Below are 15358 nucleotides of genomic sequence, written 5' to 3'. Positions count from 1 at the left end.
TGCTCCGTTCGCTTCTTGTCTCTAGCACAGCTCCGTCGTCAGATCAGATTAGATGTGATCAGAAAACCAGAGCTACGGGCGGTCATTAATGCGGAATTATTATGTGGCTCAAGAGGCGGAACAACCGGCGTTGTCGTAGTCCAGGCCAGACGGTCCGAAAACCCACGTGACCTCATCAGGAAACAAAAATAAAATTCCTTAAATAAAATTTCTTCCGAAGTGGGTTTCGAATCCAGGACGGCGCGAGCAGATAAGCTTCGCTGGACACTTTATTAAAGCAGCACCGTCACCGCAGCATAACGCCCCACGCACTAAACTGCCAGTCTCTCGCCCTGGGTTCGGGTATCGTCGTCTTCATCAACTTCCATTCGGGAGGGGCGAACAGATCACCTTCGCTGGCCACTGCACTGGAGTAGTACGACATCGCTACAGCCGAACACCCCGCGTGTATGCTTTCGCATTCACAGCACGTATAGTCAGTCTTAAGTGCCCTCCGTAACTTTTTTTTTTTTTTAGTCCTGTGACCCATCGGCCGTAAACAGCGTTCCCTGAGCTCGAACCTGTAAACGACATCATTGCACTGGAACTGCGTGCTACGAACTCACGCCGGCAACGGGCATGCACTATGTCCGAAAGGACGCGTCTACTTCTACAAAACACGGACTAAAAATGCCTACCACGCGGTGATCTACGAAACACGGACTAAAAAGGCATACCACGCGGTGATCTACGAAACACGGACTAAAAAGGCATACAACGCGGTGCTCTCAGCGCAGTGACAACACTCAAGAGTGCATCGTCTCGGCGTACAGGTTCTCCGCGACACAGGGCAGCCATCTGGACCGTGCGGTGTGCAGCGCAGCGCGTTGCTTTCATTGCTGTTGCACACGCGACCAGCTGCTGCCAGCTCTACGTCACCGCTCCCCGTGCGCCCACGGGCAAGGTCGCACAGTCGCAGCAAAAGAACACGACGGCCAACCGGCAAGCAATTTAGGTTCGAGAAAGCAAACAAACTCACGTGTGCGTCAGAAGCCGGGTTCGCAGTCCTCCGTGCCCACTGGTCCAGTCATGCTTGCTTTCAAAAGGTAGCGCTAAAATGTTGCATTGGCTCAAACTTGGCTGCAGCAGCAGCAGACACCACGATGATGCAGACGACGCGAGCGGCAGCGCCGCTAGCACGTGGGCTACGTAGCTGCGGCTTGACTGCTATCGCCGCGTCGGGCGCACTACCCTCGTCATGGCTGCGTCTGCGGCATTCCTCGCGGGCGATAAGCGTTGCGCCAAAGGCGTCTCCTCCCCTCCCGGTTTATCGCGTTCACTGCCAGCGGGAGCAGTCCGCCACGGCGAGGTCACACGCTCGCGAGACTTGAGCGTGAGCTTTTCGACACGCTGCCGAAGCAGCCACGCCGCAGCTGCCGCAGGCAAGGCCGCTTCGCCGCTGCGGCTCACCACGGCACGTTGTTGCCTCACCGACGAGTAGCAGCGGCCAACTGCATCATATGCCGAAGCGCGCTCACTTCCCTCCCTCTCCTTCCGCACTTTCCTATCGGCTGCTTGTTTTATAGAGCGACTCGACGATCGTCAATTCATTAACGCGGTATGGCGTGTGGCACTACGTCACGACGCTTCATCGTTGGAACGAAGTGGTGATGGGATCCCATGACTTCGATACATTGTCGCCGACCCCTTCGAACCCTCTTTTTTCACGTAAGAAATTTAATTGCGTGGTTATTCAAATGGTGTATGGTTTGACAAAGTAGCAGACAAGACGGCATCACGGTAACCGTACCCACTATACCCACGACCGCCGCATGTCGCGCGTGTGGTGAAAAGACGGCCGGGATACCGTGCCTTACCCGCCGCGGTGGCTCAGTGGTTAGGGCGCTCGACTACTGATCCGGAGTTCCCGGGTTCGAACCCGACCGCGGCGGCTGCGTTTTTATGGAGGAAAAGCGCTAAGGCACTCGTGTGCTGTGCGATGTCAGCGCACGTTAAAGATCCCCAGGTGGTCGAAATTATTCCGGAGGCCTCCACTACGGCACCTCTTCTTCCTTTCTTCTTTCACTCCCTCCTTTACCCTTTCCTTACGGCGCGGTTTAGGTGTCCAACGATAAATGAGGCAGATACTGCGCCATTTCCTTTCCCCTAAAAACCAATTATTATTATTATTATTATTATACCGTGCCTGCTCGCTATCTTTTTTAAGGACTTTTCCGTGGCCTGGACCGTGCAGGCGTAAGCGATTGGCTGAAAAAGGGCTGGAAAGATCACTTGACGCGAAAAGCCGGAAATAGGTGAACCTACGCAAGAAAGGAAGATGTGGCCTATTGTAATTGCGTACATCCACAAGATTTAACATGGCCGAAAAAAAAAAGATAGTGAGCAGGCATGGTATCCCGGTCGTCTTTTCCGCCCCAAAGAAACTCGTGAGCCTTTGCGCAAAACTCAACAGACCTAGACAGCAACGAAACCCACAGTGTGGGATAGCCCACGAGACAAGATTTGCCGAGTGTGATAGGGAAGTAGCGTACAACGTGCCGCTAAAAAGTGGGAAACAATCTATTTGAAAAACCGGAAGGTGCGTAAACACAAGACTCGTGGAACATGCCAACAAGAGTCAACAGATCACCCACACAGGCAACCTGTCTTCCCATTGTCACCATTGTAAAGACTGCAAAAAATGCGAGCCACGTTTTGATGACACAAGAATCTTAGGCCACGCAAAAACACAAACAGAACGGGAAATAATCGAAGCGTTCAAGGTTATAGGACCACCCGTACAGAAAATTGTGTAAGTGCTAAATCCGCGAAGATAGCGAATCCGCTCCCAAAGATAGCGAATCATTTTGTGGCTGAGTTCTTCGCGCTGAGCAATGTGCATGGGTGATGGTTGTTCTTGCCTGTGTGTGGTGCTTTCATTTTTTTCTTTGTAACCAAAATCGTCATGTCATTCTCTGTTTCACAAAAAAAAAAAGCGTAGCCCGTCCGAAATAAAATTAGTGGAAAGTTCGCGCTTCGTCTGTCCCTAGCCCCTGTAATTGCCCTCTAGCCTCTTACAGCATCTACAGCGAAAACTGAAGGGCATGCGCTGAAGCAGGCACCCACCACGAAATTGATACTGATATCATTACTAAAAACTGACATTTACGCTGCTACTACTCAGTGATACTCTTAATATTATCATTTTGTTTTTCTTCGGCAGAATGGACGTGGCAGAGAGGAACCTCCCAAGAAGACTGCATTCTCTTTCTTGTTATTTCTTTACCGGCTATTGAAAACAGAAAGTAGGCAGGCGCGCGCCGGATTTAGGGAGCTTCGCTTGAGCAGAGGGCTCGAACGGATCGAAAGCGTGCGGCTAAAGGCGCGGTTCGGGAGAATCGACTTCTCTGTCTTCCTTTGTAAATAAATAAGCTTCCTCGCTCGCTCTCTATCTCTCTATATGTATATCCATACGAGGGTCTGGTTCTATTGACGCGCTTGCATTCGGCTCTGTAGAGTCCATCTCCCCTTGGCGCCTTGTGCCTTTCCTGTTAGGATTCGCAGAACTGCCGCAAGAACGCAGCGGTATATGCTATGGGATATGCACGACACAAAATAGCAGCAAAAGCACAGGAACGTCGCTTGTCGGTCTTTATGCGTGTCTTGCTCTATCGGCCTATCTTCGAGGCGCGTTGGCTATCTCGTTCTCAAAGCCTGGCTATTAACGTGCCAAATTAAGTGAGCTGAGCAACGCGGGGCAGCCTTATGTTGCTCACGTGAATTTTGTTGCAAAAAGTGCTTTGGAGTTGATGGACAAGAACTAGGCGCAGATGACAGGCGCTGCCCTGTGTTCCGCTATAACACTTTCCACGGCGAAACGTGTTCACAGCAAAATATGGCCCACAAGGTATAGTTGGGACGCTGAGCACGAAGTCGAGGGATCGAATCCTGATTGCATTTGGATTAGGCGAAATGCAAAAATACCCACGCGCTGAGTGATGACAGTGAACACCCCCAGGTGGTCTAAATTAAAGGAATATAGACACCAAATTCTTGCTTGCATGTTTTTTTCTGTTAAATGATGCGTTATACATAATTATGCGTGGATCACCCCGTAGTAGTCTCCCACGACCGCTACATTATTTACAATTAATGTCTTCTCCTTCCTTATTCTGTTTCAATAACCATACGACAGCTGTGACGTGTAAGGTATGTTTAGGCTTCGTGAGGTATGCAAAAAACAACTACAATATGATCGCCGATACGAACCTTTAATTCATTACATCGCTTCAAGCACCGGTAGGACAACGAACGGTGTACCAGCGGTTATATCGCAGTCTTTTTCAGGCCTCACGTGACCTAAACACAACTTACACGTCCCAGCCATCGTTCGGTTGATGAAACCAAAACATGAGAGGAGAAATTCAGTTGTGAATTATTTAGAGGTCTTAGGCGAATACCACGAGGTGATTCATGAATTCCAATGTCTTATGCACCATTATGGAGAAGAAAATTATTATTATTAATTATTAATTGGTTTTGGGGGAAAGGAAAGGCGCAGTATCTGTCTCATATATCGTTGGACACCTGAACCGCGCCGTAAGGGAAGGGATAAAGGAGGGAGTGAAAGAAGAAAGGAAGAAGTGCCGTAGTGGAGGGCTCCGGAGTAATTTCGACCACCTGGGGATCTTTAACGTGCACTGACATCGCACAGCACACGGGCGCCTTAGCGTTTTTCCTCCATAAAAAACGCAGCCGCCGCGGTCGGGTTCGAACCCGGGAACTCCGGATCAGTAGTCGAGCGCCCTAACCACTGAGCCACCGCGGCGGGTTATGGAGAAGAAAACGTGCATCTAAAATTAGGTGGCTGTAGTCCTTGAAACCGGAGCCTTTCACTACGGCAACGCTTCTTTCTGTCTTCTTTCGCTCCCGCTTTCATCTCCTACATCACATTGATTAGGTAGGGGGCGACCTAAAATAATGGAAAATATAAGCCCCTGCCTGCACCATCCCCTACATCACAGCGCGATTCAGCCGTCCACCGCGAGCGAGACATTCATTGCGTCTTTCCTCTCCCCACATTCACCGTTCCACCCTTGCCAACTGGGCCGAGCTGTTAGGTAGCAGCTAGGGTGCACTATATATTACTATCGGCCGCAAACGTTTATTACAGTCCGCGAGTGTGGGAGAAAACAATCCTAAGGACGATTACGATTCTCCCTAGTGCGAAATTTGAGCACAGCTCCGTTGGTGTCTCAGTCTCTGTAGGCTCACAGTTTTTCTTTGCTGTGTTGTCGGCACGTGTGGCGACGATATTAGTTCGATAGAGTTGACGAAGACGACGTTGTTGAATGCACATCACGCGAGAATGTGTGCATCAGTCCGATAGCAGTTGTTGTTGTTGCCTTCGTGACATGGCACGTACCCACGACGGGGGATTGGCCAGGGTTCAGCATGGAGACCCCATAGGATACGGTAAACTAGAGGCAAGCTAATGATTGTGACTTGGGTGAAATTTACGAGTAATTAAAAAGAAATGGAAAAAAAAAACAAAATACCAGGAGAGAATATCTGAGAATTAAACATGAAAATGCCCAAACGCTATTTTAAATGCGGAAATTTTGGAAACAATTAGCAAGAGAATCTGCCGGTAGCTGTTATGTAATAGTGGAGGTATACGCAAACTTGATGCAATGCAAAACCCCTGGCACTCGCGCCGAAAGAGAGGAGGAGGGGAACCGACAAAGTGAGTCCCAACTCTGTAATGGGAATTTCTAGGTGTGCTCTCCTCTGATGTGCAAAGCTCCGGCAAGAGAGTAGGAAATGCTCCAACGTCTCGACCTCACCACAAGCCGCACAAAGGTTTGTGGTACTGAACCCGCATCTACATAAGTAAAGATTTAAACGGGGAATCCTGCATCGCATGAGTGCCATTGCTACCTCACACTGCCGGGTTTTACATGCACGAGCCTTCCATGGGTACATGAGATGTTGGTAGTCAACAGTAGAGAGTAAGGGATCGTTGCACGCGGCGATTATAAACTGAAAACGCTGAAGTCGAGTCATACCGAAAAGAACAAGATTAGGGACGCTACAGGCAACAGGTGCATTTAGAGCTGATTTTGCCAAGAAGTCTGCTGCTTCATTTTGTATAATACCACAGTGACCTGGTATTCAAACGAAGCGCACCTCTTTTACCCATCCGATAGCAGTATCAGTTGAAGAAGACAACGACGTGCAATGCACAGCTCTTCTTTTTTCACCAAAGTTCTGTCTGTTGTCTTACTTTAAATATTCTTCTGTCGTTTTTATTGATACTTTTTTTTTCAAACTTCACTCTCGGTGCTAAAATTTTGTCGTAATCTCCTATGAAAATTTCCTTGTTTATGCCATTACAACTTGGCCAATTCCCGCATGTGGGTATGTGCCATGTTTTAAGAGGAAGAAAAGAAGAAGAAGGGAGAAGAGCGTGATCGGCTGCTGCTATAGACTGTAGTGCTTTCATGCAGTGGCGAGAGAAGCTGATCTGTTCGCTGCGCCACGGGTTCGAATCTCAGTAGCGGCAATGTTTATTTTTATTTATTATTGGTTTGGCTCGCTTACACCTACGGCGGCGACGTGGCTCAACCCACGAACGGGGTAATTTTTAGAGCTGCGTCTAAAAACTATTTCTACGCAGTCACGTAATGCCGTCGCCTGAAATGCGTCAAGGTATGTCCGCTGGTTACGATACCACGCAACTTGGTGGCGAGGCAGAGGTAGAATTTTTTTTTTTCTCCGAGAACATGAGTCGCGTTAACTTCTCCTAGCGATAGTACACTAGGGTATTGTATAATGAAATCACGCCGGGCTGTAATTCTGAATGCAGTCAAAAGTGATGAGCATACAATGTGGATTACTGTGTTCAGTAATACATTCTTCCCTTTGTGCAGGGCAGCCAAACAGACCTGAATCAGGTTCTCTATTTTCTTTTCATTTTGTAGAGGGCAGCCCCAATATACGGCGGCAGAGCCCCAATCTCAGATTTCGCCAATGTTTGTCTGTCCGAAGCCCCTCTCCGTGACCTTGAGGTCGCTCAGGAACGGCACTCACAAGCCCCACTATCGCATGGCAATGGCGCATTGCTTAACCACTGTACAACTTCGCCAGGAGTGGTATGCTTGAAAACTGCGCCTTAAACTTAAGCTTGAAAACTGTGCCTCGAACAAAAACAGAAGTGCTAGCACACCTAATTCGCATTTGGCCTTACCTCGCTAAATCCTCGGAAATCTTTTTTCTTTATTACAGTACACGTGTGCACTACGCAGAAGGCGGTTGCAAATGAAGAGCGTCTCTTCCGGTAAATAGCGCACCGCCAAACTCCTTAATAAAATTATGCGAAAGTAGGAAAAAAAAATCACGTAGTTTTATAATACTCTGCGATTGAATATTCCATTCTCTCCGGCGCGTTTTACTGCCGGAGTGCTTCCGCTTAATTGCCGAGCAAGGAAGCAAAGCCGGCAGAAGGATGGCAGGAAGTGGTAGACTAATCCAATAAACCGAGCCATTTTCCAACAGTCCGTACCCGTCGAGGCGGTTGAGGCAGCTACACAAAACATTCGAGAATTTAACGGTGAACGTCGCTCCCACTTCGACGCCAAGGCTGATTTTTACGACTAACGTCGAAGAACGCTTAAATTCGCGCTTGGCCCTTCTGCAGCAGCTAACTCCTCGAACAACAAGGTGGCTCCACTGCAAGACTAATTATGGGGCGAAGCACGCTTTCAAGGGGCACTGAGTGGTTTCGTCGATGTGCGTTTTGATAAGTTTGTTGAAGCAGTAGTGTTATAGTCGCTTGCGGATTGAAATGGCCTTTCCGAACGCGTATTCTTTTCTACTCGGATGGATTCACCTTCAGTGGGCGAGCGCTGCCATTGTCCCTGCTTCGACGCTTAGCCTCTCGAGACAGCACTACGCCGCTAGGACTCTCGTCCACTCGTGGAGACCAGGGAAACAGGGATGCTGACGAAATCGGCACTAGAAACATACCGGACCTTTAAACAGGAAATTGTCAAAGAAAATATCTATGATAATTGTAGGGGAAGTTCTTTGTTGTTTGAGGCCAGGACTGGAGTTTTGCGGACTAAGATGTATAGAGTCAGGTACCAGGAGATAGACACTTTGTGCATTGCGTGCGGATAGGAGGAGGAAACGGCTGAACACTTGATACTTTTCTGTAAAGGGCTTCACCCTACAGTGGAAGGCAGCGGGGCTGACTTACCCAAGGCATTGGGGTTTAGGGATAGTGAAGGGAAAGTGGATTTTAAGAGGTTAGAAGTAACCAAGCGAAGGTTATCTGATTGGTGGCTAAAAGCAAGACAGGAGTAAAATTTCACAAGACATGGCTAGGTGGCTTGAGCCACCGCCCGATGTAAAGGGTTCAGCCGTATCCATCCATCCATCCATCCAACCAGGATCCGACAACCGTTGGAAAAACTTTAACTAGAACAAAACATCACCAAAGCTTATACCTGAAAGCGGCCTACTTGAACTGTGTCAATACATCTTGTGTTTATTTTTTTTTCGTTTTGCAGTTAAAGCTGTTCCAGTCAGTTCCCCCCGCCGGATATTAACAGTCAGTACGTAGACACCGTCAACACCCAGTCACGTGACCGTCATGTGACCGGACACATGATGGTCATGTGACTTGTGACCGGCACATCGCTGCGTGATCGTTGTGCTAGCCGAGGTTGCCGCAACGTCTGCATAGGTCTTAGACTTTGCTCTAGGTCTCAGGCATTAGAGAAAGGCAGCCAGCAGAACGACGGCGACTTTCGCTAAGTTTAGCCCATTGCAAAGCATAGGGTAAACACTTGGGCCTTTTTTTATTATTATATAGGCCGTGACCCATGGGCACGACGGACTGAATCTAGCTCTCTGCTCTTCTTTCCATCTCTTTCATTTTCTTTATTTTCCTCTTCATGTTTAAGTTATCAAATCGGGCATAAGGCCTGTTTAGCCTAACCCTCTTTCGTTTTTCTGTTTTCTCCTTTTGCTAGAAAAACGAAGAAAAAAAAGAACATTAGTGCTCGTAACGTTAAAGAACAAAAAGCAGCGTGCGTTAAATAATAAACGCGAGCTGAGGATATTTTAGCAGCAACCAAAAAAAGATGAAGTGGACGTGGCCACGCCACGTAATACTCAGAACTTGCAACTGGTCATCTCTTATAATGGCCGAATCGGTGCCAAAGGAAAGAAGGCGCACTCGATAGTAGCCTAGAGTGAGATTGATTAACGACCTCGGGAAGGCTTCTGGGATGGCGCGTGGCCGTGGCTAGCGCGGTACATGAATGATCTGAGATGCTTCTGTTCTGTGGTGAACTAAACTGGTCTGGTGACGTTAACAACGATGATGATGGTTACGAAAATTATATTAACGCTCTTTCGATGAAGCAAGGTCACTAAGATGTTGAATCGACCGTAAGCAGCAAGTACGGCCATGACAACAAGCCCTAGCAGTTATGAACACAGAGCCTGCGTGTCTCGGTCTGTAAATGTACGGATCGTCTCAGTTCTGCATTGAAAGCCGTAAAACGAACCCTAAACTGAATTAACTGAATTCGTCCAATAGAACGATAACAGCGACGATAAAAAACTGAAAGACAAGATAAGGTTTACAGGGAATGAAAACAAGAAACCCTCCGCGAAATCAGGGTACGCGTACAGGAAACACGTCCCAGCCGACGACTACCGTGCATGCACCCGCACTCAGTGAACAGCGCCCGTATCAAGAGCGCACCGACCGCAGTCGCAGGGTTGTCCGACTCGCCGTATGACGGCCGTCGTTAACGGTACCGCCAAGCAGGAAGTCGTCCATCAGCGCCAGGATGTAGTCTCCCCCCCCCTTCCCTCCCCCAGCGGAGTCCTTCTCTCATTCCTGGCAGCCCGGCTCCAACGTCCAGCTCGTCTTTCTCGCGTTGCCCCGATGTCGCTTGCAGGTATCTTAGCAGCGAGTCGTTTCACTCAAAAGTGAAAAAAAAAGATAACCAATGTAAATTTTACCACCGGTGCTGCAGGTTCCCTTTTTTAGCAAATATATAAAATTGGATGATGTTACCGTGGCATGCCACGCAATCTTTCCCAGGAACACATCGTTTTTTGATGTAGCGGTCCCCTTAAGCGGTGATGCATTTTCTCCAGCGTCGCACCTTTACTAGAGTGTCTTCTCCGACCCACAAACCTTTCAGTCCGGACATCCTGCCATCGGAGAGTTGTAGCGGCTAGTTTACGCGTCTGAGGGAACATCTGACAGGAATGCGCTCTGGGCTTCCTACTGGGAGGCAATCAGTGTGGCGCGCCGTTGGCGTCACCAAAAGCCGCCCTGAAATTTGGACACTATAGTCCGGTACAACTTTAGAAGACAGGAGAGGCCCCACCGAGATGACCGAAGCGCAGCAGCCAATTGCCTCCGCGACTAAAGAAATAGTCCCGCTCAAAAAATTGTCACTGCTTCTAAAACGCGTATTTCTCGGTATAAATAATATTTGTGTATCTTGATGAGTGGTTTGGTAAAACTATCATGATGGAAATGTTATAGACAGCACATGCCAGATCGCGAGAGAAAAATAACTCCGAGCCTTCTACAACGCTGCCCGTCGTCTGCTACGGGCTACGCAGCAAAATCGACGGCACCAAAGGACACTCAAACGACGCCCTGCTAGACGCTCGGCTATCTTATCATACTGCTGCCAACGATCGATCGTTTGCGCGCTGAGCTGTTTCCTGGGATCCTGTTTCCAGACGAAGCGCAGCGCAGCGTCACCGGTGTTCGCTGTAATCTTTTTTCCTCGGCTCACGGCTCAGAACAAACGCACGCGGCACAAATTGTGCATCGTAAGCTCGCAATAATATTTCCGGCATGACAGACGCCCACAAACAATTCGAATTCACTCTGACGAAGGGAGACGCACACAGCTGATGCGACTCGGTCCAGTTCGAAGCGAGGGCGGCCATGTTAGGCATGTTCTCAGTCGACGGGGTCACCGGCCGTCCGGCTCATGACGTCACCTAAAGTGCGCGCCTTTTGGCGGAGGCTCATGTACATCCGCCTTTGAGGGGCAAATGCCGCTGCCTTCTACAGTTACACCCGAGGTATGTTACTGTCCTTGGCTCTCTTTAGGGCACATTGAGGTCGCGCGCATTATGGAGACCACTTACCCACGCATAACGCGCGTCAAGAGGAAGCAGTCAGTGATTTCAGGCTACCTAGCTTACACGTGTTGTCGATAGAACCACGTCACGTTAAAAAATTCGTATTGCTCCTCGCACGAGACACGCCATAATAAATGTTACCACGTGGTCACGCCAAATGGAGGCGATCGTCCACGGCAAAATCTGCACGGAGCAAGCACCTTGGTTTGAACACCGCTTAAAAGGATACCGTTTAATTGTTTAAAAAAACAATGAGAGCGCGAAAAACGGCTACGAAGAGTCCGGCACTATAGTCTCAACGCATTACAGCACTGCATGTCATTTCAATGGGATAGAAACAGGGCTTCTCACGTCGTCATCACGTTTTCCCTCCTTCCTTGCTTTCTTCCCTTTTTATCGACTCTTCCCTTCGTGTAGCCAAACGGGACAAGAAGTTTTTGGTGATATCGTTAGTGAGACTCTCCATAAGCACTATGTACCAAACTACTGCCCTCCGATTGGTTAAGAAATCGGAGGTTAGCCGAATGCCACGCCGCTCATGGCGTTCCTACAAATTGTCCAGCGCTGCTCACAACATGACACCCCCGCTGCCCACAGCTGAATGTCCCTGCTCATAGGCATGGCGTCACCTTCAGGCTCACTTGTTCTTCCCTACCCTCCACCCGGACAAATGCCCGAGTTGCCAACACCGACCTACACTCTACCATTCAGTGTGGGCCCGCACAACACCATCCGGTGACGTCCCACCCATTAAGCTCCCCAACCCTTCCTCTTGGGAAGATGCCCTGTTAAGCACGGAGCCGACCGACCAGCACCGGCTCATCGAGCATACCGAGGAGATCGCGGTGGCAAACGGGGTCATGGAATGAGAGCCCTTCTTCTTGAGACCTCTCTGGCCGGCACGACCCGCAAGACCAGCGACAGCTGCTCTGGCGGGCCTGCAGGATCTCGGCGGCACATGGCCCAGGACTGAAAGCTCCCCTCAGGAAGGCAAGCACGCTATACACTTAATAAAAAGGTTTTCCTCCTCCTCCCAAAACTGGCCGCAAGTCCTACCGGAATTTCGACTCGGAGTTTCAAAATGGTATGATTAATTAACTCTGAATTAAGACCTCCATGTGTTGCACTTGTGTGAATTTTTTTTTTCTTACCTTCTACAAACGCAGAACGCAAACACAAGTATGCGCCTGCAGTAAATAGTTCATGAACCACCATATTAGCGAAAGAAATTAATTTTCTGATCACCTTCACACGCGCTCCGGAATATGCATATGCAGCCTAATTCTCTCAAGCACTGCGCCCCTTGTACAAAGTAAATATTTTCGGCAGTCTCGCTTCATAAACTTACGGTGGGTGTGCACGTCGAAAATTCACTGCGAGCGGCAGACGATAGAGTTTCCCGCATCACGTTACGGGCTTACGGTGGGCGTTTATCGTTGCGATAGTAGCGGCGTTTACATGACGGGGTCGAATTGAGGAGCTGAGTTGAAAACCGGTTACTGGGTTCATGTAAACACCGCAGATTCGGGTCCGGGAATCGAGGTAACGAGTCCAGTCAACTCCGCTGCAGGAGGTGGGTTGACTCGCTAGACCCCGACGGTAGATAGCATGTAAACCGGATCGAGTCGAAGAGTCGGGCTAGTGCGAATCTGTTTTTCCCTTGCGCCGTCGCGCCTGCGAGACAGCGGAGTTCTTCCGCGATCTTCGGGGCTGCCACGGCCCTCTCCCGTTGCCTGCTGGACGCTTGGTATCGCTGCAGTTGAACCGGTCTCGACCCGCTAAAATCGAGTTCATGTAAACGCGCTGTCATCGAAGTGGACTGGCCTTGCTCAACTCGATCCCCTGACTCGACCCGCCGCTGTCGGGTTCATGGAAACGAGGCAAATGTGGCCAGGATGGAGCCGGCGCGCACCTCTACGGGCTATGATGTAAACGGTTGCGAAGACGGTAGCGGCGACACACGTTACATACAGCGCCATTCTCTGCTGAAACTGGAGACTGCAAACACGCAACGGATGCACGTGTGGGCCAAGAACGAACCAGCCGGCCGATCACCGAGTTCTGCGTCGTCTTCATTACAGCCATTGCCTTATAGTACGCTGCAAGACAAAGGTATCTCCCGTTGACTTCCAATTAACTCTGTCCTGCTCGAGTTCCGTTTTCAATATAGCCCCAACTTCCCAATTTCATCTTCCCACCTGATTTTGTCCCCCTCTGATATGTTTGAGTTCCTTTGGAAGCACTCCGTTACCGTAAAGGTCACCGTTACCTTGCTTTCTCATTACATGCTTTGCCCAAGACCATTTATTCTTGATCTCAGCATTTAACTATATTTTCCATTACCAACTCTACCCTCTGCGCACAGCTGCCAAACGAAGCACCAAGGTCTATTGGCTTCTTCCGTTCGGGAGGGGCATTATCGTCCAGTATGCTATTTTATTGCCCGGCTGATACCATGACAGCGACTGCGTGCGTAATGGGGATATTTGTATTCGCGACCACATACCCTTGACGAGTCGTGTGTAACGCTATTTCTTTTCAGCACTCCATTGCAGAACCTCACATACACGAAAAAAAAGGGGGAGCGTTTACCTTCTGCTTCGGTTTCTAGTTGAAGCTGATTCTCTGCTCCACTGAGCTGAGTAAGGTTCTCGTCTGTATACACCAGGTACAGTTGGTCATATTCTTTGTAATTGTGCACCCGCTATGCGCGAAAACGGTTCCTGCAATTAGATAAACGGATGCATAGAGACCGCTCTGATCAACACCGTGTGGGCTGGCATTTTTGCAAAATAAAAAGAATAAAATATCACGAAAAGAGGAACGGCGAAGCAACTGTCCCTCTCTGGGCGGACGCCTAGACCGCGCCATGAGGGGAGGAATTAAGGAGGGGGTAAAAGGAGGCAGAGTGAAAGGGTCGCCGTATATAGGGAAAGGCTCCGGATTAATTTCGACAGCTTGGGGTTCCTCTCACGTGTGCCAACATCGCGACACCCGCCGCGGTGGCTCAGTGGTTAGGTTGCTCGGCTACCGAGCCGGAGAACCCGGGTTCAAACACGGCCGCGTTTCGATCCCGCGCGACCTAGTGCTCCCCAATCACCGCGCGGTGCATACGCGAATGCCAGTCTGTAACTGACTGTTCTGTACTGGACAGTAGGCGCCCTGCCTGCGAAATGAATTTCCCGGCGGCGCTCGCTTCGCCAACCGAGCCAGAGTACGGGCGCTCCGAAGGAAGGAAGGAGGAGGCAATCAGCGCGGGCCTCCAAACCCCGCTCCGATTCTCGATTCCACGAAGAGGCCACCCGCGCAGATGGACCTCGCGGCTCTGTCAGCTCTGGTTTCTCAGTTTTCCGCTGCTTCTCACGACACACCGAGGGAGGGCGGGAGAGAGAAAGGGCACGAGGAGGAGGAGGGACCTCCCGTTAACAACAGAACAGCGGGGCCTGAGACAGCTCTCCCCGCGCACAAACATGGAATGACGTCACGACTCGTGCTCGCAATCCAGCATCGATTAGGAGTATCTGGGAAAGGCTCTCGCCCTCTCTCTCTCTGCCCCCCCCCCTCCCCCCTCTTTCCTGTGCGAGTGTATTTGATGTCCGCGCCCGCTTGCTTCGAGGCTCGGTCAAATCGGAACACACGCCAGTATTGTTGCTGTAAGGTTGGAAAAATATATAAAAAACGAAATGGCCTGCAACCAAATGTGCGTCACTGCTATAATTGTTACATTATTTTTTCTTTTTGCATCCAGCAAATGTTAGTATCCGGCAAATGTTTGGTGTGTACACTCGCGTACCATTTTTGCAAAGCTGAGTAATGACTTCACTTTGTTAACTGCCTGTTTGCTTGTTTGTTAGGCCTGCTAAGGTATTCACTATTTCTAGACAGGTTAGCCATTTCGTTATCAGAGAGCTCACCTGCTCTTGTGATTAATGTTGTGATTGTCGTGAAGGGAGGGGGGACGGGGGAAGCGGTGCTTTGTCAGGAACACAGCCTCCCTCCGCAATAGGCAACTGTATCTTGCTCGCCTGAAATGAACTCTATATTTGCAAATAAATTCCATTCCCTGTGACCTCGTTTCGTACTAAAGAGGGCGTAATTTAAAGTACAGATGACCTCAGCTGTGCGAAAAGTGCGTGCTGTAGTGATGGATGCGCATATGTGGCCATTATGCAGGTGCGAAAATCGTTCC

General features: G+C 49.6%; 2 protein-coding genes across 3 annotated transcripts in view; both read right to left on the bottom strand.

The window, feature by feature from the left end:
- LOC144129286 (proton-coupled zinc antiporter SLC30A1-like) overlaps nucleotides 1-1492 on the bottom strand; it is a 61091-nt gene extending 59599 nt beyond the window's left edge. Inside the window, exon 1 of one of the 2 annotated variants that reach the window (XR_013313904.1) lies at nucleotides 1019-1492. The gene's annotated coding sequence lies outside the window, so the exon portion shown is untranslated. The remainder of the gene's footprint in view (nucleotides 1-1018) is intronic. The other variant, XM_077663307.1, reaches the window with a different exon arrangement.
- The window catches only part of LOC144129284 (eukaryotic translation initiation factor 4 gamma 2-like), a 176328-nt gene that overhangs the window by 105483 nt on the left and 55487 nt on the right, over nucleotides 1-15358 (bottom strand). The window lies entirely within an intron of this gene.

The sequence above is a fragment of the Amblyomma americanum genome, chromosome 4 (assembly GCF_052857255.1).
Source record: "Amblyomma americanum isolate KBUSLIRL-KWMA chromosome 4, ASM5285725v1, whole genome shotgun sequence".
NCBI classification, from domain to species: Eukaryota; Metazoa; Arthropoda; class Arachnida; order Ixodida; family Ixodidae; genus Amblyomma; species Amblyomma americanum.
Note: the sequence above shows the minus strand (reverse complement) of the source record. Positions and strands in the feature narration are given on the sequence as shown.